Source organism: Bos indicus, chromosome 1, assembly GCF_029378745.1.
Source record: "Bos indicus isolate NIAB-ARS_2022 breed Sahiwal x Tharparkar chromosome 1, NIAB-ARS_B.indTharparkar_mat_pri_1.0, whole genome shotgun sequence".
NCBI classification, from domain to species: Eukaryota; Metazoa; Chordata; class Mammalia; order Artiodactyla; family Bovidae; genus Bos; species Bos indicus.
In genome coordinates, this window is record NC_091760.1 from 110,797,971 (window position 1) to 110,816,738 (window position 18,768).

At 41.9% G+C, this 18,768-nt stretch overlaps 1 non-coding gene across 1 annotated transcript; it reads right to left on the bottom strand.

Moving 5' to 3' along the window:
* Positions 1-17,529: 17,529 nt before the first annotated feature.
* On the bottom strand, positions 17,530-17,636 carry LOC139185278 (U6 spliceosomal RNA). The gene has a single exon (XR_011568895.1). It is a non-coding gene; the product is annotated as a U6 spliceosomal RNA (small nuclear RNA).
* Between the last annotated feature and the right edge of the window lie 1,132 nt (positions 17,637-18,768).

Here is an 18,768-nt window from a genome sequence, read left to right on the forward strand (position 1 = left end):
TTTTCTTTTTAAAATTTTTTATGTATTACTTGTTTATTTTTGCCTGTGCTGAGTCTTCATTGCTGTGTGGGCTTTTCTCTAACTGCAGCAAGCAAGAGCTACTCTCTAGTTACTGTGCACCAGCTTCTCATTGTGGTGGCTTCTCTTGTTGCAGATCACGTGCTTTAGGGCACAAGAGCTTCAGTAGCTGTGGCATATGGGTTCAATAGTTGTGGCTCCCGGGCTCTAGAGCACAGACTCAAAAGTTGTGGTGCATGAGCTTAGCTGCTTTGTGGCATGTGGAATCATCCTGGATCAGGAATCGAACCTGTGTCTCCTGCATTGGTAGGCAGATTCTTTAACACTGAGCAACCAGGGAAGCCTGATAGCAATGCTTTCTTGAAAAATCTCCAATATATTTAGACCAAAATTGTTATACGAATGTAAAATATTATAGTGGTGGGTGTGCTATGATGTGATTTATTAGAAAATCAAGGTCCTGAAAATATGTGCACTGTTTAATAGTCCTTTCTTCTGAGCTTACAAAACCGACCTCCCCTGACCTCAGGTCCAACTCTCCAGAACTGTGTCCTGCTTTGTTGATAAACAATCACATTGCTTATACCTCAAATGTGATGTCACCTCTGATCTGCTACAGTGATAGAAAACACACAGAGACAGGAGGACTCAGGGTAGGTGAATTGCGCCTGTGTCACACTTTTCTTTTTAAACAAAATTACTTATTTGTGTTTATTTGTTTGGCTACAGTGGGTCTTAGTTGTAGCATACGGAATCTTTAGTTGCGGCATATAACATCTAGTTCCCTGACTAGGGATCAAACCTGGGCTCCCTGCACTGAAAACTCATAGTCTTGGCCACTGGAACAAAAGGGAATTCCCTGTGTCACACTTTTGAAGACATAATGCATCCTTCATGTGATATAGTGATTTTTGTGGGGTTGGGGGTTGGTAAGTGGATGCCACTAGCAGTGTGTGATCAGGACGCATACCCGGTAATTTTACTTTCTGAGTCTAGCATAACCACAGGACACTGGAAACTGAGCCTGCCCTATCTTCCCTCTGTGCCCTCACCTTTTCATTTTCTTTCACAATGCATCTCTGGTCCTCTCTCACCAAGGATTGCATTATGATTAATGAGTTCACTGACACCAAGAAAATAAATACATCAGCGTCTCTTTTGCTGTCTTGTACACCGGGTTATTGTTACCATCTTTCTAAATTCCATATATATGCGTTAGTATACTGTATTGGTGTTTTTCCTTCTGGCTTACTAGAACAGTCTTATGGACTCTGTGGGAGAGGGAGAGGGTGGGAAGATTTGGGAGAATGGCATTGAAACATGTAAAATATCATGTAAGAAACGAGTTGCCAGTCCAGGTTCGATGCACGATACTGGATGCTTGGGGCTAGTGCACTGGGACGACCCAGAGGGATGGTATGGGGAGGGAGGATGGAGGAGAGTTCAGGATGGGGAACACATGTATACCTGTGGCGGATTCATTTTGATATTTGGCAAAACTAATACAATTATGTAAAGTTTAAAAATAAAATAAAATTTAAAAAAATAAATAAATAGGCAGACTTGAGAACTAAAGCACATCCCTGACCATTCTCTTTCCATTTTGAACAAAAGAATTAATGGAAATAAATAAAGGAAGACTCAAAGAAATTAAAATAATCAAAATGGGTACTTGGAGAAAATATGCCCTCATGGCTGGGTACCCTTCAACTAAGACTCAAATAATCTACCTCCAAAATGATGCAAAAAAAAAAACCAAACAAAAACCTGTCTAATCTTATCTCTTCCTAGTTTTGATGCTGATTTTCCATTTCCAGAAAAATATCCATTTCTGCTTTATTTATGTCAAAGCCTTTGACTGTGTGGATCACAATAAATTGTGGAAAATTCTGAAAGAGATGGGAATACCAGACCACCTGACCTGCCTCTTGAGAAACCTGTATGCAGGTCAGGAAGCAAGAGTTAGAACTGGACATGGAACAACAGACTGGTTCCAAATAGGAAAAGGAGTATGTCAAGGCTGTATATTGTTACCCTGCTTATTTAACTTATATGCAGAGTACATCATGAGAAACGCTGGGCTGGATGAAGCACAAGTTGGAATAAAGATTGTCAGGAGAAATATCAATAACCTCAGATATGCAGATGACACCACCCTTATGGCAAAAAGTGAAGAACTAAAGAGCCTCTTGATGAAAGTGAAAGAGGAGAGTGAAAAGTTGGCTTAAAGCTCAACATTCAGAAAACGAAGATCATGGCATCCAGTCCCATCACTTCATGGCAGGTAGATGGGGAAACAGTGGAAACAGTGGCTGACTTTCCTTTTCCGGGCTCCAAAATCACTGCAGATGGCGATTGCAGCAATGAAATTAAAAGACGCTTACTCCTTGGAAGGAAAGTTATGACCAACCTAGATAGCATATTCAAAAGCAGAGACATTACTTTGTCAACAAAGGTCCGTCTAGTCAAGGCTATGGTATGGATGTGAGAGTTGGACTATAAAGAAAGCTGAGCACAGAATAATTGATGCTTTTGAACTGTGGTGTTGGAGAAGACTCTTGAGAGTCCCTTGGACTGCAAGGAGATCCAACCAGTCCATCCTAAACGAGATCAGTCCTGGGTGTTCATTGGAAGGACTGATGTTGAAGCTGAAACTGCAATACTTTGGCCACCTGATGCGAAGAGCTGACTCATTTGAAAAGACCCTGATGTTGGGAAAGATTGAGGGCAGGAGGAGAAGGGGACAATAGAGGATGAGATGGTTGGATGGCATCACCAACTCAATGGACATGAGTTTGGGTAAACTCCAGGAGTTGGTGATGGACAGGGAGGCCTGGCGTGCTGCGATTCATGGGGTTGCAAAGAGTCAGACACGACTGAGCGACTGAACTGAACTCCATAAAGAGAAAGTTAATTCAATAAAGGATCCAATTTGAACACATTTTTGCCTTTAAATGAATATTTCAGACTTTCTTATTTGAATTACCTAGAAAGTAAACTCAAATTTTCACTTTGTACATATAACACTTTCTTAAGCATGGCTGTATTTTTCTATCCTTTTGGTCAAAAACAAAATAAAGTACTTGATATTTCAAAATACCTTGACCTTATCCAAAAAATGTCAACATAGCCTTTAAAACCACATATGTTACTTCATGCCTGGGATCATGTGTACTGAAGTATTTGATAATATTCTTGAACATCACAGGACTTATCTCCAGATAGTCTTTGACTGTGAAAGATGCTCTTATTGTAACTAATCCAGTCAGCTATTATAAACACTATTTTCAAGCCTCAAAGTGAACCACAAAATCTACTTTAAGACATAAAGGCAGTAAAATCCTATAACCCTTTCCCCTACTTTTCTGCACAGAAAAAAATTATTTAATTTGTTTCCCAGAAAATTATAATCTTACCATTTCCTTCTTCCTGTCTCCTCTTAATTGTATGGAATTTTCCCATTTTCTGGGGCTGAAATTTAATCCTGGAGAATTCCCAGTTTGTCCCACATGGCTGAATGGAATGTTCAGCATTTTTTAAGTACTGTGCCTCATTAGACAAGTAATCAAACAAAACAGACATTTATTACAGACTTAAAATTATCTCATTTTAGGTAAACATGTTCTCTAAATGCTTTAATAAATCATTCTTCTAAATATCCACTGAGTTTTCCATTGAAAATAGTCTACCGGGGGGAAAAATCATATAACACGAGTGTCCTCCAGCAAGTGCTATTGCAAAAGGCAGTGAGATCTAAGTCTGAAAGAGAGAGAATAACTCAGCTGGTTGTTGGAATCACTGGGACCACTATAACTAAAATTTGACCTTTTATTTAATTAGGCAAATAATCTGAAAAAATAATTATGAAGTCATTGAAAGAGACAGAGCAAGGCTCAGAAAATACACAAGCCAAGCATTGTTTGTGGTGTTTGCTAATCCTGCTCCAGGCTAATTCGGTGAAGAAGCCCACAGCAAATCCAGAGAAGGCTAAAGATGATTAAAGGACTTAGAAGGAGAGCCTACAGCAGCCTCGGAGGAAAGAATAAAGAAATAGAGGTTACTCCAGTGAGGAAAGGAAAGCTGAGAGGCTGATTTCTGATCAGACTAGTTTAAAATGGCTGTTAAGTCAGGGGCAGACTGTCCTCCAATAGGACGAAACAGGAAGGGATGTCATGAGTGTCAACACAAGGAAGTGGACACAAGACACACTTCACCAGAAGGGGGCCTATTAAGCTTTAGCCCAGGTCACCACTGTGTGAGAAGTGTATGACGCTGAGTCCTCCAACATACTGAAGTGTCAGAAGGAAACAGGAAAGCAACTGGAAAAGAGGGGAAGGGGAACGTGTTTCCTGACAGAAGGTCTTGCAGCGATCAGGAGGGTGTCACACCGCACATTACAGAGCAGAACTGCCTGAGGATCGTCTTTTCCCCCAGATCCCAGTCCTTCTGGTGAACTCCACTACCCCCATCATCCCTGAGTCCCTATCCACCTCTTTCTTTCCTTCCTCCTTCCCACTCCCTCTGCCCCACTTCCTCAGGTCACTCTTGGTCTCTTTCTAAGTTTCTCTTTTTCTCCTTCCCAGCCTCTCTGTATTTCCTCTCCCCACTTCTCTCCATCCCTCTGTCTCTTTTTCTGCCCACAGTGGGGAGGTGAGGGGCTGAAAGTACTCGTGGTATAATTTTTCTTTTTTTCAGTTTTAATCAGAAATCTCTAGCTTTATTGAATTTCTTCAATAGTTAAATGCAAAGAAAACTGTTATTTATTTGTTTCTTTAATGAATAGTTATTCATTCATAGTTATTCAACTATTTATTCAATAGTTATTCAAGCTCTAGGAATACAGCAGTGAGCTAAATCACATCTCTGCCCTCATGAGGCTTACAAAGAACTCGTTTTTTAGTGACATACTATAATTTAGGTACAACAAAAGATGATGGTGTCATGCTTTTTCTATAAATGATATAAACTTCCTCACAAGCCCGCTGTTATGGACTGAATTGTGTCTCTCCCCCCACAATCAGATGTTGAACCCTAACTCCCAGTGAGATGGTGTCTGGAGATGGAGCCTTTGGGAAATGGGTGAGTTTAGTTGAGGTTGTGAGAATGGGGCTCCCATGATGGGATTCGTGCCCTTGTAAGAAAAGGGAAAGACACGAGAGCCTGCTTTCTCTGCCATGTGAGAACAGTGAGAAGGTGGCCATCTGAAAGCCAGGAAGAGGATTCTCACCAGGAACCAGATCTTCTAGCACCCTAATCTTGGATTTCCAGCCTCCAAACTTGTGTTGTTTAAGCTTCTCAATCTGTAGTGTTTTGTTATGGCAGACCCAAAATTCCCACTTTTTGAGGTGATGGGATGGGATAGCGGGAGATGCAAACTTACCAGTTAAGAATGAATCAGGTACTTTGGGGACTTCCCTGGTGATTCAGTGGTTAAGACTCCACACTTGCATTGTAGGGGGCATGGGTTCAATCTCTGGTCAGGGATCTAAGATCCCACGTGCTGCTTGATGCAGCCAAAAAAATAGAGAAAGGAAGAAAGAGAGAAAGAAGGAATCAGTTGCTTTGGCTTAAACAGTCACAGATAAATATGTAGTCAGTTGAAGTTCAAACTCCCTCTAAGACTTTTCTCTCCTCTTTTGTTCTTCCCTCCTCCAAAGATGGGGACTTACAGATAGGGCAGGAATTGCATATCCTTGGGAGCAGCTGAAGGGGGGGTTGACCCCAGAACTGACCTCCTCAGATATGTCCCCTGCACCACCTGATCACATCCTGATGGAGACATTTGTGGTCAGTTCTTCTGGCAAAGCTGGAGGTCTCATGGACTTTTTCCTCTGTTACCTGGCTCCACCTTAGCCCAGGCTAGTCCTGTAAATCCTGAGTCTATCTCCACTTTATCTTCCAGCAGTGCCTGAGAGAAGCCTGCACTGGGTTCCCTCCCATTGCTACCACAGCACAGCAGCAGGCTTCTGGTTTCAATCCTTTCATCAAGACAAGTAAGAAGCTCTGGATCCTTCCACATCACACAGAAGCCAAGGGATTCTTGGAACTCTGTATTTGACCCTGTCTGTGCTTAAATGCCAGAGAAGGCAATGGCACCCCACTCCAGTACTCTTGCCTGGAAAATCCCATGGATGGAGGAGCCTGGAAGTCTGCAGTCCATGGGGTCGCTAAGAGTCGGACACAACTGAGTGACTTCACTTTCACTTTTCACTTTCATGAATTGGAGAAGGAAATGGCAACCCACCCCAGTGTTCTTGCCTGGAGAATCCCAGGGACAGGGGAGCCTGGTGGGCTGCCGTCTATGGGATCACACAGAGTCAGACACGACTGAAGCGACTTAGCAGCAGCAGCAGCAGTGCTTAAATGGTGGCTTCCCTGGTGGCTCAGTGGTAGAGTCTACCTTGCAGATTCTCCTCTGGCGAAGTAAATGGCAACACACTCCAGTATTCTTGCCTGGAAAATCCCATGGACAGAGGAGTCTGGTGGCCTACAGTCTATGGTGTTGCAAAGAGTCGGATACAGCTGAGTGACTAAACGATAACCATGCTTAAATACTGCCTTCAGACATTTCTACTTTGCTGCTTGGGTGGCTCCATATTATTGCAGTTCTCTTAGACGTCTTGAAGTTTTCCCTGTCTGTTTCTAGGGAAACTAGACCCACAGAAATTGCTGATGAGAATTGTACCTGCCTTTAGCTATACTCCACATTTCCTTTTCATATCATTCCGTGACATCCTGGACAGATTGCATCATTTCTATCAATTTTGGTTATTCAAAAAATGTATAAAACTTTAATTTCAAACTCTTTGTAAATTCCACCTCCTTTCTGTCTCCTCCAGAGAAGGCTTGAGTTGGAATCTTGGCTGTTTGAAGTGACCTGGGGTTGGAGGGAGTCCTGGCTGTGAAACAGCCTCCCTCCCTCTCCCAGACATGGCTCTTTCTCTCAAGTGTTGGAATCAGGAAGAAGGGAAAGAAAGGGGCACTGGTGTCCTCTCTCTATTGGCTGCTCTGCATCTCCAGTGAGCCCTGAGTGTGCGGCCAGCACTTCAAGTCCACCTCCCCTCAACTTTCTCAGTAATAGAACCCAGGCCATGGTGCCTAGTCCTGGGGTGCACAGCTTGTACATGAAGCAGCTGAAGAATATATGTCTTCTTATGTTCCTTGTTCAGGGAATTTCTCACACCCTGGCCATGCCACGTAAGGGTGGGCAAGATCACGGTTCCACTGCCATTCCTCTTCCACGTGGCCAGTCAGCCCTCCCTGGCTTCCATCTTCTCTAGTAGAAATGGGTAGCTCTTTTAGGAATGGGTAGCCCAGCAACTCTGCTATCCAATCAGAGGTCACCAGCAGTAGATCCTAAAAGCCATTGTCTTGGAAACTTTCTTCACTTGGCAATGGGAGTAAGGAGAAATCCCTCCCCAAAAGGAAGGGAAGAATCCCCATGTCCCCAGGCTCTTTTATAAACCGCGGACTCCATATTAGGGGAGGCGGGTGTAGGTGGGGACTGATGCTCAGTTGTTCAGCCACTTAGTAAGACTTTGGAAGAAGTGGTAGATCCCAGTTACTGTTTTTAGCTCTGGATCCTTTTTGTCAACACAGGACAATAGGAAAAGTCCCCCTTGATGTCCCGTCATTCTTATACCTGAGCTTCCCCTATCATGTTGGAATTGCTTTCTTCCTAATTTTCTGAAAATAGACTCATTTCCGCAGATGGATGAAATGAGTTCTCACCAGCAAACAATGAAATGTGTCATGTGAAATTTCAAGGTCCCTTCTAAAGACCCTGTGATTCCATGAAAACAAAGTGGGGAAAGAAAGCAAGTTGCATGTATGAAATTAGGTAGATGGTTAAAACTAATTCATTACCCTTATTATTTCTGAATGAATTGAAGGGGTTTTTTCCTCTAAAGTTTGTCTCATTGATCAAATACATATTTGCTGCAAGTTTCTACAATAATCAAATCATTCATTTTTCCCATTCTTCTACTCTATTTTCTGTTCAATTCTATATTTTGATTGGTATCTTTACTGAAAAACAGTTCCTACAAATACATTTGCTGTTTGTAATTTTAGTTGTGTTTAATCTGAGCAGGATTTGGATGTTTCAACAGTTCAATATGCAAAACTCTGGTGATATCCAAGAATCTTTGCCCTGAAAGATTTTTGGATCTGTGTGATTAGGTAGTCTACAACTTTAAAGAAAAAAAAAAAAAAAAAAACTCATTAGACTCATTGCAGAAGCATCAATTTAACAGTAAAATGCTGCCTCCTTCTGGATAAATTGTTTTAGGCATGATACGCTTGTAAAACTGCTATAGAGGTATGTTATTTTATGAGTAAAACATTTTTATAATCCTACTTTTTTCATTAAAAAAATTAGAGGACTAGAGCAAGCTTTGAAAGATTATCTAGATTCTGCCTTTGAGCATGTAAAGAATCTTAAATTATCTAACCTATGGCACTGATTTGATTGTCTTTCTTTCAAAGGTCTTTAACTGAAAATATCAGATAAAATTGAAATTAGCATGGTTTCACTTTCATGTGAGGCTACCTTACTTAACATTCAGTTAGTATTATCATGTATGCATGCACACAGATTCATCTGTATGCCTAGAAAAGTGTGTGTGTGTGTGTGTGTTTAAAAAATGCAGTGAAATGCCTAGGTGTTCTAGTCTTAATTCTGTGCCAGCAGTCATGTGTATTTTGGCAAACCACTTAATCTCTCTGGGTCCCAGTTTCCTTATCTGTACACTGAGGATAATAAAACCATTGTTATTGACCTCAAAAAATACTTTGTGAGGCTCACTGAAATCAACAAAGCACTGTGTGAGGTATTATTTATTATCTTTAAGGTTTTAACTGGTCACAGTCCTGAAGTGAAAGAACAGAATCAGATCTGTGACCAACAAGAAGAAAAATGCTTAATGATGCTTCACTGCATAAATGCTTAAAAATGCTTTATTGCATAACCACAGACAACTAGTTTGGTTATACTCAAATAAATCAAGTCTCTACTATCTGAAGTAAAAAGCTGGAGAAGAGGTTATAAATAACCTCAGACCACAATTATACAAAAGTCAAATCTACTCTCGGTTCTCCCGGGGGCAGTTTATCCCGACAGAACCAAAAGAGTAGGAGGTCTAACCAAGGTAGGTCAGGGACCGAGAGCAAAGCTTGTTTGCTCTACCTCATCCCCAAGCAAACATCTCCAACCCTTCGTGGAGCCCAGCCAGGATGCTCAAGGCTGACTGTGCCCTGGTTCTGTTGAAGGGATTTTTATGATTCTCCAAAAACCCTTCAGCAAAAGTAGTACTAACCAAAATCCAACCAGCTAAGAGGCCAAAGGACACTCCAAATTTTCTGGTCCCTACTCAGCCTTGACTAGTGGCTATTTTGTTTATATTTTGTCATTTTGTCTATAAAATGGGTGTAGCAAAAAAAAAAAAATGGGTGTAATAGTACCTACTTAATTAGATTGTTGTGCATTAATACAAGCAGAGCATTCAGAATAGCATCTCGCATTCAAGCATTCAGTATATGTTAGCTGCTACTGCTACCACCATTATTTTATCACACTACTCTGCTCGCCCATGGCATTCATTTATGGACAAATGAAACTGTCTCTCTCACAGCTCTTCAGTTTTCTGAGACTGAAGATTGTTGCTCCTTTAAACCCTCTGGCCATCAATATTTTGAATTTTGTTCCTGGTGATGGACAGGGAGGCCTGGCATGCTGTGATCCATGGGGTCGCAAAGAGTCAGACACAATTGAGCGACTGAATGGAACGGAACTAGTGAGTCGGACACAACTGAGCAATTGAACTGAACTAGTTACCTCATATTACATATAATACTTCTTTTTACTTTTCAGTTACAAAGTAGTAAATTATAACTACTGGTGCTGTTTATGTGACCTAGTAGGCAAACCAAACAGCAACTCTTTATTTTGTAGCCATAAGAGCAGATGCACCTGGAATAAGAGTTAAGGTTTAGGCACATTTCAAGCTGTCAAACATTTTTTATGATCAGGAAATATTCCAGTTCTGTTTCACTCCAAGAGCAGAAGCAGCTAATAATAACCCTAATTCAAAACTATCTGGTAAATCACTCTATGAAAGATATTTGTTGCTGTTTTTGTTGTTTAGTCACTAAGTCGCGTCCGACTCTCTTGCGACCCCATGGATCCTAGCCCAGCAGGCTTTTCTGTCCTTGGGAGTCTCCAGTCAAGAATACTGAAGTAGGTTGCCATTTCCTTTTCCAAGGGGTCTTTTTGACCCAGGGAATCACCCTGCATCTCCTGCATTGGCAGGCGGATTCTTTACTACTGAGCCAGGGAAGCCTGGATGGCACTGAAACTGTTTTGAGAACTAAAAATGACACATGGCCACTAGAGGGCATTTAAATGATGTAGTAGGTTTCAGCTTCACACTTGATCTGTTTAAAATCCCAGCTGGTTTGCACTTGGCTCAAGCACTGTGATTCACATATTTTGACCCTGTGGGAACTCTTGAGGGAACTCTCATGATTTGGCTGAATGGACGCTTAAGAATATCTACAATAGATCCTATAGCTATGGGTGTAAAACAATAAAATCCTTTCGGAGTTATGAAAAGAGAGAGGTAATTTTAAATTTCAGCCTGAAATCTCCAGAACAATTTTTTTTAAGTAAATTATTGAGGGCAAGATTGAGAGACTGGATAACTTAGTTCTTTTCAATTCACGTGTAACGTGAAGTCTTAATAACCACAGAGCAGTATAATTCACTGACAGCTTGTCCCAGCTGACCACAGGTACTGCCAAGCCTGGCCTCTACCCGGGTCCAACAGCCTAATCCTATCTGCCATTTCCTCCTCAATTAATTCCTAGGAAAGGCTAGCTGTAGACTAGTGAAATACCCCAGAGGAGAGAGAAACAGAAGCGAATCCTCATGGAATAAAAAGGCTGTTATAAAGAAAGAAGAATAGTCAGTTATTTTTTCACCTTCCACAAGAATATTAGTAGAGAAACATTTTAAATTTCAGCAACCAAGACTTTAAAATAGCCATAAAGATGAAATTAAATAAGTACTAAAATAACCTATGAAATAAATGGAGAGGAAACTGTTCTATTTTGGGAAATTTTGCACAGCGACACTGAGATGAGTAGTGAAGCTTTCTAGCTATTTTCCTAGTTTTAAGAAGGTGCTCTTTATTTTTTTTTTTTATTTTCATTACTCCTCCCCCTCAAAAAAAATTTGTACCCATTAGCATTACTCCCTTTCCTCCCTGTTTAGTCTGAGGGAATCATTCATTTACTTTCTGCCTTTATTGATTTTTTAGGTATCTGCAGTTTAGTTACGTTTAGTTGCTCAGTCGTGTCTGACTCTTTGGAACCCTATCCATTGCAGCATGCCAGGCTTCTTTGTCCATCACCAACTCCCAGAACTTACTCAAACTTATGTCCATCGAGTCAGTGATGCCACCCAACCATCTCATCCTCTGTCGACCCCTTCTCCTCCTGCCCTCAATCTTTCCCAGCATCAGGGTCTTTTCCAAAGAACCAGTTCTTTACATCAAGTGGCCAAAGTATTGGAATTTCAGCTTCAGCATCAGTCCTTCCAACGAATATTCAGGACTGATTTCCTTTAGGATGGACTGTTTGGACCTCCTTGCAGTCCAGGGGACAAGAAGGTGCTCTTTAAAGCCCATAGTGCTTAATTCAAACTGTCCACTAAATGGCCCTAATACATCTGAGTTCCTTTAACTGGTGGAGCATTAAATCCCCTGTTAAAGTAAAGTACTGGCATATTTAATTATATTTGTGATTGAAGAAGTTGTCTTCTAAGGGGAAATCATGCAGTGATCATCTACAAGGTTTAATAATGAATTATTAATTACCTGAAAAGATAGAGAATTGAACATATGCTTTTTATTTCCTCTCTCAATGCCCTCCCCACCAAAAGACAGGAAGGGAAAGTAAAAGTTACAAATCCACAAGAAAATAAAGAATAAGAGAGATCAAAATGAGAGGGACTAACCTAAGAAAAAGCTGAAAACAAGCACCTACAGAGAGGGGAACAATGATTAGCAAGCTCATCCCATCCCAGGACTTTGGGGACTCAGAGATCAAAAGCACTCCTACCCTTTCCCAGAGGAAAGGCAGGGGCTACAAATGAACTGAAAGTAGAATCACTTTAAGGGAAGTCTACATTCTAGTCTGCAAGACCTTCCAACCCATTTGCCCACTCATTTCCCAGAAAGCTGGAAGACCAGCCCGATGGGCCCCCTCCAACACTAGAGAGAGAGTAGATCCTTCTGTGCTCTAACATTGGGCAAGCCCTCTAGAGCTCGGCTCACTCCACCTTGTTAGTCCTCCACACATCAGGCTCCCACCTTTGCACGAAAATCAGCCTTCTCCATCCTCACTCTTACAACAGATAGCCAAGGCTCACCGAACAATCTAGGAAAATACCCAACATAAGAGACACAGAACAAGACAAAAAGGAAAAACAAATAACAAAATTAAAGAAATAAAGACAATGCAGACAACAGAAGAAAATTTCAAAAAAATGAACCAGTATCCTCTGAAAAAGAAAGATACCTGTTGGACCCGTGACACAGGAATAAGGTGCTATTTTAAAGGTTTTTCAAAAAGAAAGAAGTAATCAGAGAAAAAGGAAGTGCTTTTGAAAACTAACAGTATAAAAACCAGAATGAAAACTATTTCAAAAGAATCATCAGAAGAGAATTTTGAGGCAACGTCCCATAAAATAAAAGGAAAAAAGGCAAAAATGATAGTAACATTAGCAGGCAAATACAGGCTCCCCATTGTTAGACTAACAGAAGTTCTACAAAGAAATGAGAATAAAGCAAAAGGAGACAATTATTGAATAAATAATAAAAGAATAGTCCCTCAAACTTAAAGAAATGAGTTTCCAAATTGAAAGCATCTACTTAATACCTGGGGCTTCCCTAGTGGCTCATACAGTAAAGCCTCTGCCTGCAATACTGGAGACTGGGGTTCCATCCCGGGGTCGGGAAGATCCCCTGGAGAAGGAAACAGCAACCCACTCTGATACCCTTGCCTGGAAAATCCCATGGATGGAGCTACAGTCCATGGGGTCGCAAAGAGTTAGACAGGACTGCGTGACTTCACTTTCTTTCTTTATTACTTAATACCCAGCTTATTGAATAAAAAAAAAAAAAAAAAAACTAAATTACCTCACTGTACAATTTCAGAACATTTGGAATGAAGAAATGATTCAAAACGCATGGGGCGGGGATGAGGGGGAGCCAGTATAGTTATATGCATAGGCTAGGCTAAGTCACTTCAGTCTTGTCCGACTCTGTGCGACCCCATAGACGGCAGCCCACCAGGCTCCCCCGTCCCTGGGATTCTCCAGGCAAGAACACTGGAGTGGGTTGCTATTTCCTTCTCCAATGCATGAAAGTAAAAAGTGAAAGTAAAGTCGCTCAATCATGGCCGACTCTTAGCGACCCCACGGACTGCAGCCCACCAGGCTCCTCTGTCCATGGATTTTCCAGGTAAGAGTACTGGAGTGGGGTGCCATTGCCTTCTCTGAGTTATATGCATAGAACAGGTAATCAGAACTTATTGGAAATCAGACATCTGGAGAGTAGTAAGGCTGGAGAGATAGATTTCAGAGTCATCACACGGGAATGTAGAAGCTGAGGCAGGTCAGTAGGTGAAAGTTCCCAGGAGGAACGTGCACAGTGGCCTCCTAAGTCTTCCGTCTCAAAGCTGACGTAATAGGCAGGCATCGGCCAGCCTACTCTCACTACTAAAATAGGGGAGGCCACACCAAGCCATCAGAGAAGGCAATGGCACCCCACTCGAGTACTCTTGCCTGGAAAATCCCATGGATGGAGGAGCCTGGTAGGCTGTAGTCCATGGGGTCTCTAAGAGCCGGACACGACTGAGCAACTTCACTTTCACTTTTCACTTTCATGCATTGGAGAAGGAAATGGCAACCCACTCCAGTGTTCTTGCCTGGAGAATCCCAGGGACGGGGGAGCCTGGGGGCCTGCCGTCTGTGGGGTCACACAGAGTCGGACACGACTGAAGTGACTTAGCATAGCTTAGCATAGCATAGCATACACCAAGCCATGTTGAATCCTAAGGCAAAAGGGAAAATCAGTTATATTAATCCTGTCTACAGTGTTGAATAACGTCTCCCAAAAATATACATCCACTAGAGCCACAGAACATGACCTTATTTGGAAATAGGGTCTTTGTAAATATAATCTGATTAGATGAGATCATACTGGATTAGAGTGGGCCCTAAATCCAGTGGCTGGTGTCCTTATGAGAAGAGGAAAGACACAGAGACACACCTGGAAGAAGGTCATGGGAGATGGAGGCACAGTTTGGAGTGGTGCAGCTACAAACCAAGGAGTAAGATTTCGGCAACCACCAGAAGCTAGGGGAGAGGCATGAGGTTTCTCCTGATGTGTCTAACCGCCAGAACTGGGAGACAATACAGTTCTGTTAAGCCATCCAGTTTATGGTCTATGGTTATAGCAGCCCTAGGAAACTGATCTGGCTTTATTTAAAATTTTGACGTTTTGTTTTGGATTGCTTGGCATAAATTTTGATTTTTAAAAATACTACATTAGAATATCTTGACTAAAGAGTTTTTGGCATCTCCTTAAATTTTGCCCCAAAAGCAATTAATCCAAGCCCTAGGGCATGTTTTAAATACTTTTACTGAATTACTAACAACCAATCTTCTCAGTCCATCTTTTTGCAGAGACATATTCTATATATCCAAAGAACAAAGAGTAAAAGCAAGCAAGCATGATTTCTAAATAAAATAGTTGATTTCTTCAACAAAGACAATTACATTTTCTCCCCCTCATTGTAGAAATGCAGCCCATCTCTTGGGAGGGACATACAGACATTGGCAGCCTTGTTTAAAAGCAGTAGGCACCGTCTGATCATTCCATCTGCTTCCCCTGGGAAAGAAAAATCATTACATGGCAATTTCAGTGGCCTTGAATCCCACGTAGTGAATTTTATTAACACGTTGTATTCACTCTGAAAAAATATTTAAGCTGAATGTGAGTATGAGAGAGTTGGGTATAGAGTAAGTGGCAGTCTTAGAACAGGGCCCCAAGTCTTTTGACACTCCTTTCATGGAGCAGTGGTGGTGTGCAGGTTTCCTATGGGCCCACTTTCTCTTCCCTTTTTTTTTTTTCTTTTAATTGACGTATAGTTGATTTATGGGCTTCCCTGATAGCTCAGTTGGTAAAGAATCCACTTGCAATGCAGGAGACCCCATTTCAATTTTCTAGGTCAGGGAGATCCACTGGAGAAGAGATAGGCTACCCACTCCAGTATTCTTGGGCTTCCCTTGTGTCTCAGCTGGCAAAGAATCCACCTGCAGTGCGGGAAACCTGGGTTCAATCCCTGGATTGGGAAGATCTCCTGGAAAAGGGAACAGCTACCCACTCCAATATTCTGGCCTGGAGAATTCCATGGACTGTATGGCCCATGAGATCCCAAAGAGTGGGACATGAACTAAGCAATTTTCATTTTCAGTTTTATAGTTGATTTACAATGTTGTATTATTTCTGCTGCATAGCAAAATGACTCAGTTATACATATATATGCATTTGTTTTTATGTTCTTTTCCATTACGGTTTATCCTAGGAGATTAAATATATTAATAGTTCCCTGTCCTATACAGTATTGTCTATCCATTCTAATAGATTGCATAATAAACCATTGTAATAGTTTGAATCTACTAGCTCCAGTCAGTTATCATTCCAATCCCAAAGAAAGGCAATGCCAAAGAATGCTCAAACTACTGCACAATTGCACTCATCTCACACGCTAGTAAAGTAATGCTCAAAATTCTCCAAGCCAGGCTTCAGCAATACATGAACTGTGAACTTCCAGGTGTTCAAGCTGGTTTTAGAAAAGGCAGAGGAACCAGAGATCAAATTGCCAACATCCGCTGGATCATTGAAAAACCAAGAGAGTTCCAGAAAAACATCTATTTCTGCTTTATTGACTATGCCAAAGCCTTTGACTGTGTGGATCACAATATTAACTGTGGAAAATTCTGAAGGGATGGGAATACCAGACCACCTGACCTGCATCTTGGGAAACCTGAATGCAGGTCAGGAAGCAACTTAGAACTGGACATGGAACAACAGACTGGTTCCAAATAGGAAAAGGAGTACATCAAGGCTGTATATTGTCACCCTGCTTATTCAACTTATATGCAGAGTACATCATGAGAAATGCTGGGCTGGAAGAAGCACAAGCTGGAATCAAGATTGCCAGGAGAAATTTCAATAACCTCAGATATGCAGATGACACCACCCTTATGGCAGAAAGGGAAGAAGAACTCAAGAGCCTCTTGATGAAAGTGAAAGAAGAGAGTGAAAAAGTTGACTTAAAGCTCAACATTCAGAAAACGAAAATCATGGCATCCAGTCCCATCACTTCATGGCAAATAGATGGGGAAACAGTGGAAACAGTGGCTGACTTTATTTTTCTGGGCTCCAAAATCACTGCAGATGGTGATTGCAGCCATGGAATTAAAAGACGCTTACTCCTTGGAAGGAAAGTTATGACCAACCTAGATAGCATATTCAAAAGCAGAGACATTACTTTGCCAACAAAGGTCCATCTAGTCAAAGCTATGGTTTTTCCAGTAGTCATGTATGGATGTGACAGTTGGACTATAAGGAAAGCTTAGTGCTGAAGAATTGATGCTTTTGAACGGTGGTGTTGGAGAAGACTCTTGAGATTCCCTTGGACTGCAAGGAGATCCAACCAGTCCATTCTTAAGGAGATCAGTCCTGGATGTTCATTGGTAGGACCGATGTTGAAGCTGAAACTGCAATACTTTGGCCACCTGACGCGAAGAGCTGACTCATTTGAAAAGACCCTGATGCTGGAAAAGATTGAGGGCAGGAGGAGAAGGGGACGACAGAGGATGAGATGGTTGGATGGCATCACCGTCTCAATGGACATGGGTTTGGGTGGACTCCAGGAGTTGGTGATGGACAGGGAGGCCTGGAGTGCTTCGGTTCATGGGGTCACAAACAGTCAGACACAACTGAGCGACTGAACTGAATTAACTCCAGACTCCGAGTCCATCCCTTCATCTCCCCATCCCCCTTGGCAATCACAAGCCTGTTTTTTATATCTATAATTCTGTTTCTCTTTCATGTTGTTGTTTAGTTGCCAAGTCATGTCAGACTCTTTTGTGACCCCATGGACTATATAGCCCACCAGCCTCCTCTGTCCATGAGATCTCCCAGACAAGACTATTGGAGTGGGTTGCCATTTCCTTCTCCAGGGGCTCTTCCCGACCCAGGGATTGAACCCATATCTCCGGCATTGCAGGTGGATTCTTTACCATCAGAGCCACCAGGGAAGCCCCATAGATAGGTTCATTCATGTCATATTTTAGATTCCACATATTTATGATATCGTATGATATTTGTCTTTCTCTTTCTGACTTATTTCACTTAGTATGATAATCTCTAGTTGCAAAAAAATATAGAATACTTGACAAATTTGCATGTCTTCCTTGTGTGGGGGCCATGTTAATCTTCTCTGAATCATTCTGATTTTAGTGTGTGTGCTGCCAAAGAAAGCACTGGGCACACTTCTTGAATCTGGGCAGGCTTATGGCTCCTTCAACCAAGAGACTACTGTGGGCTCAGTCTGGAGGCTGGGTCATAAAAGGCATCACAGCACAGGCATTAAACACTAGAACACTTGGTCTTGAAGTCCTGAGCTGCCATGTACAAGTCTAACTACCCTGAGAGAACAGTAGCTGTAAGGAAGCCAAGCTGCAGAAAGAAGACAAATGTAGTTACTCCAGCTGACAGCCCCAGGCCCTGAGGCAGCCCAGCCCAAAGGATGAGACCTGAAATCTCAAGGAGAGGTCCACCACCCCTGCAGAGTCCAGTCTGACTCCTGACCCACAAAACCTGTGACCCTAGTCAAGTGGTTATTTCAAGATGCTAAAATTGGGTCAGTTTTCTATGCAGCAAAAGTAACTGCAACAGAGTATGAGGGTCAAAGACATATCAATACGAATGGATAGATTTATTATCCAAAAATATCCCAATCATCAGCAGAGTGGAAGTTTACAATACTTTGGAGTAAAAGTTTTCCCAGAATCATCTGGAATGATCTTTGAATTTGTTTTCTGCTCTAGCTTCAGAGCAATGAAACATGTAAAGCCCATCTCTTGCTCATGCTTTTCTGTTCAAATTCCCTGTTAACTGTGAAAGCCTCTATCTTAGAGGTGCTTCCTAAGGTCGCTCAGATGGTAAAGCATCTGCCTGCAATGCAGGAGATCCAGGTTCGATCCCCGGGTTGCGAAGATCCCCTGGAGAAGAGAATGGCAACCCACTCCAATATTCTTGCCTGGAGAATCCCATGGACAGAGAAGCCTGGCAGGCTACAGTCTATGAGGTCTTAAAAGAGTCAGACACAACTGAGCATGCACACACCTACACCACCCACGGGGAAAAACAAAAAAAGACATGCCAAACTTCTCAGCTCAGGCAAGTGCAGCAAAAACCTACCATGCAGTCAGTCCCCAATCTTAGAAGACAGAAGGATTAAAGTTAGTAAACCTTGCTGTTTGAGCCTCCATCTCAAATTCCAGCCCATGAATGCAAATATGAGTACACTGCATCCTCAGCCTTCCCAATTAGACAGGCAATTAGCGTAATTTCTCAGGTGAGGATGTTATCTCCTGTCTATATGTTTCACAGT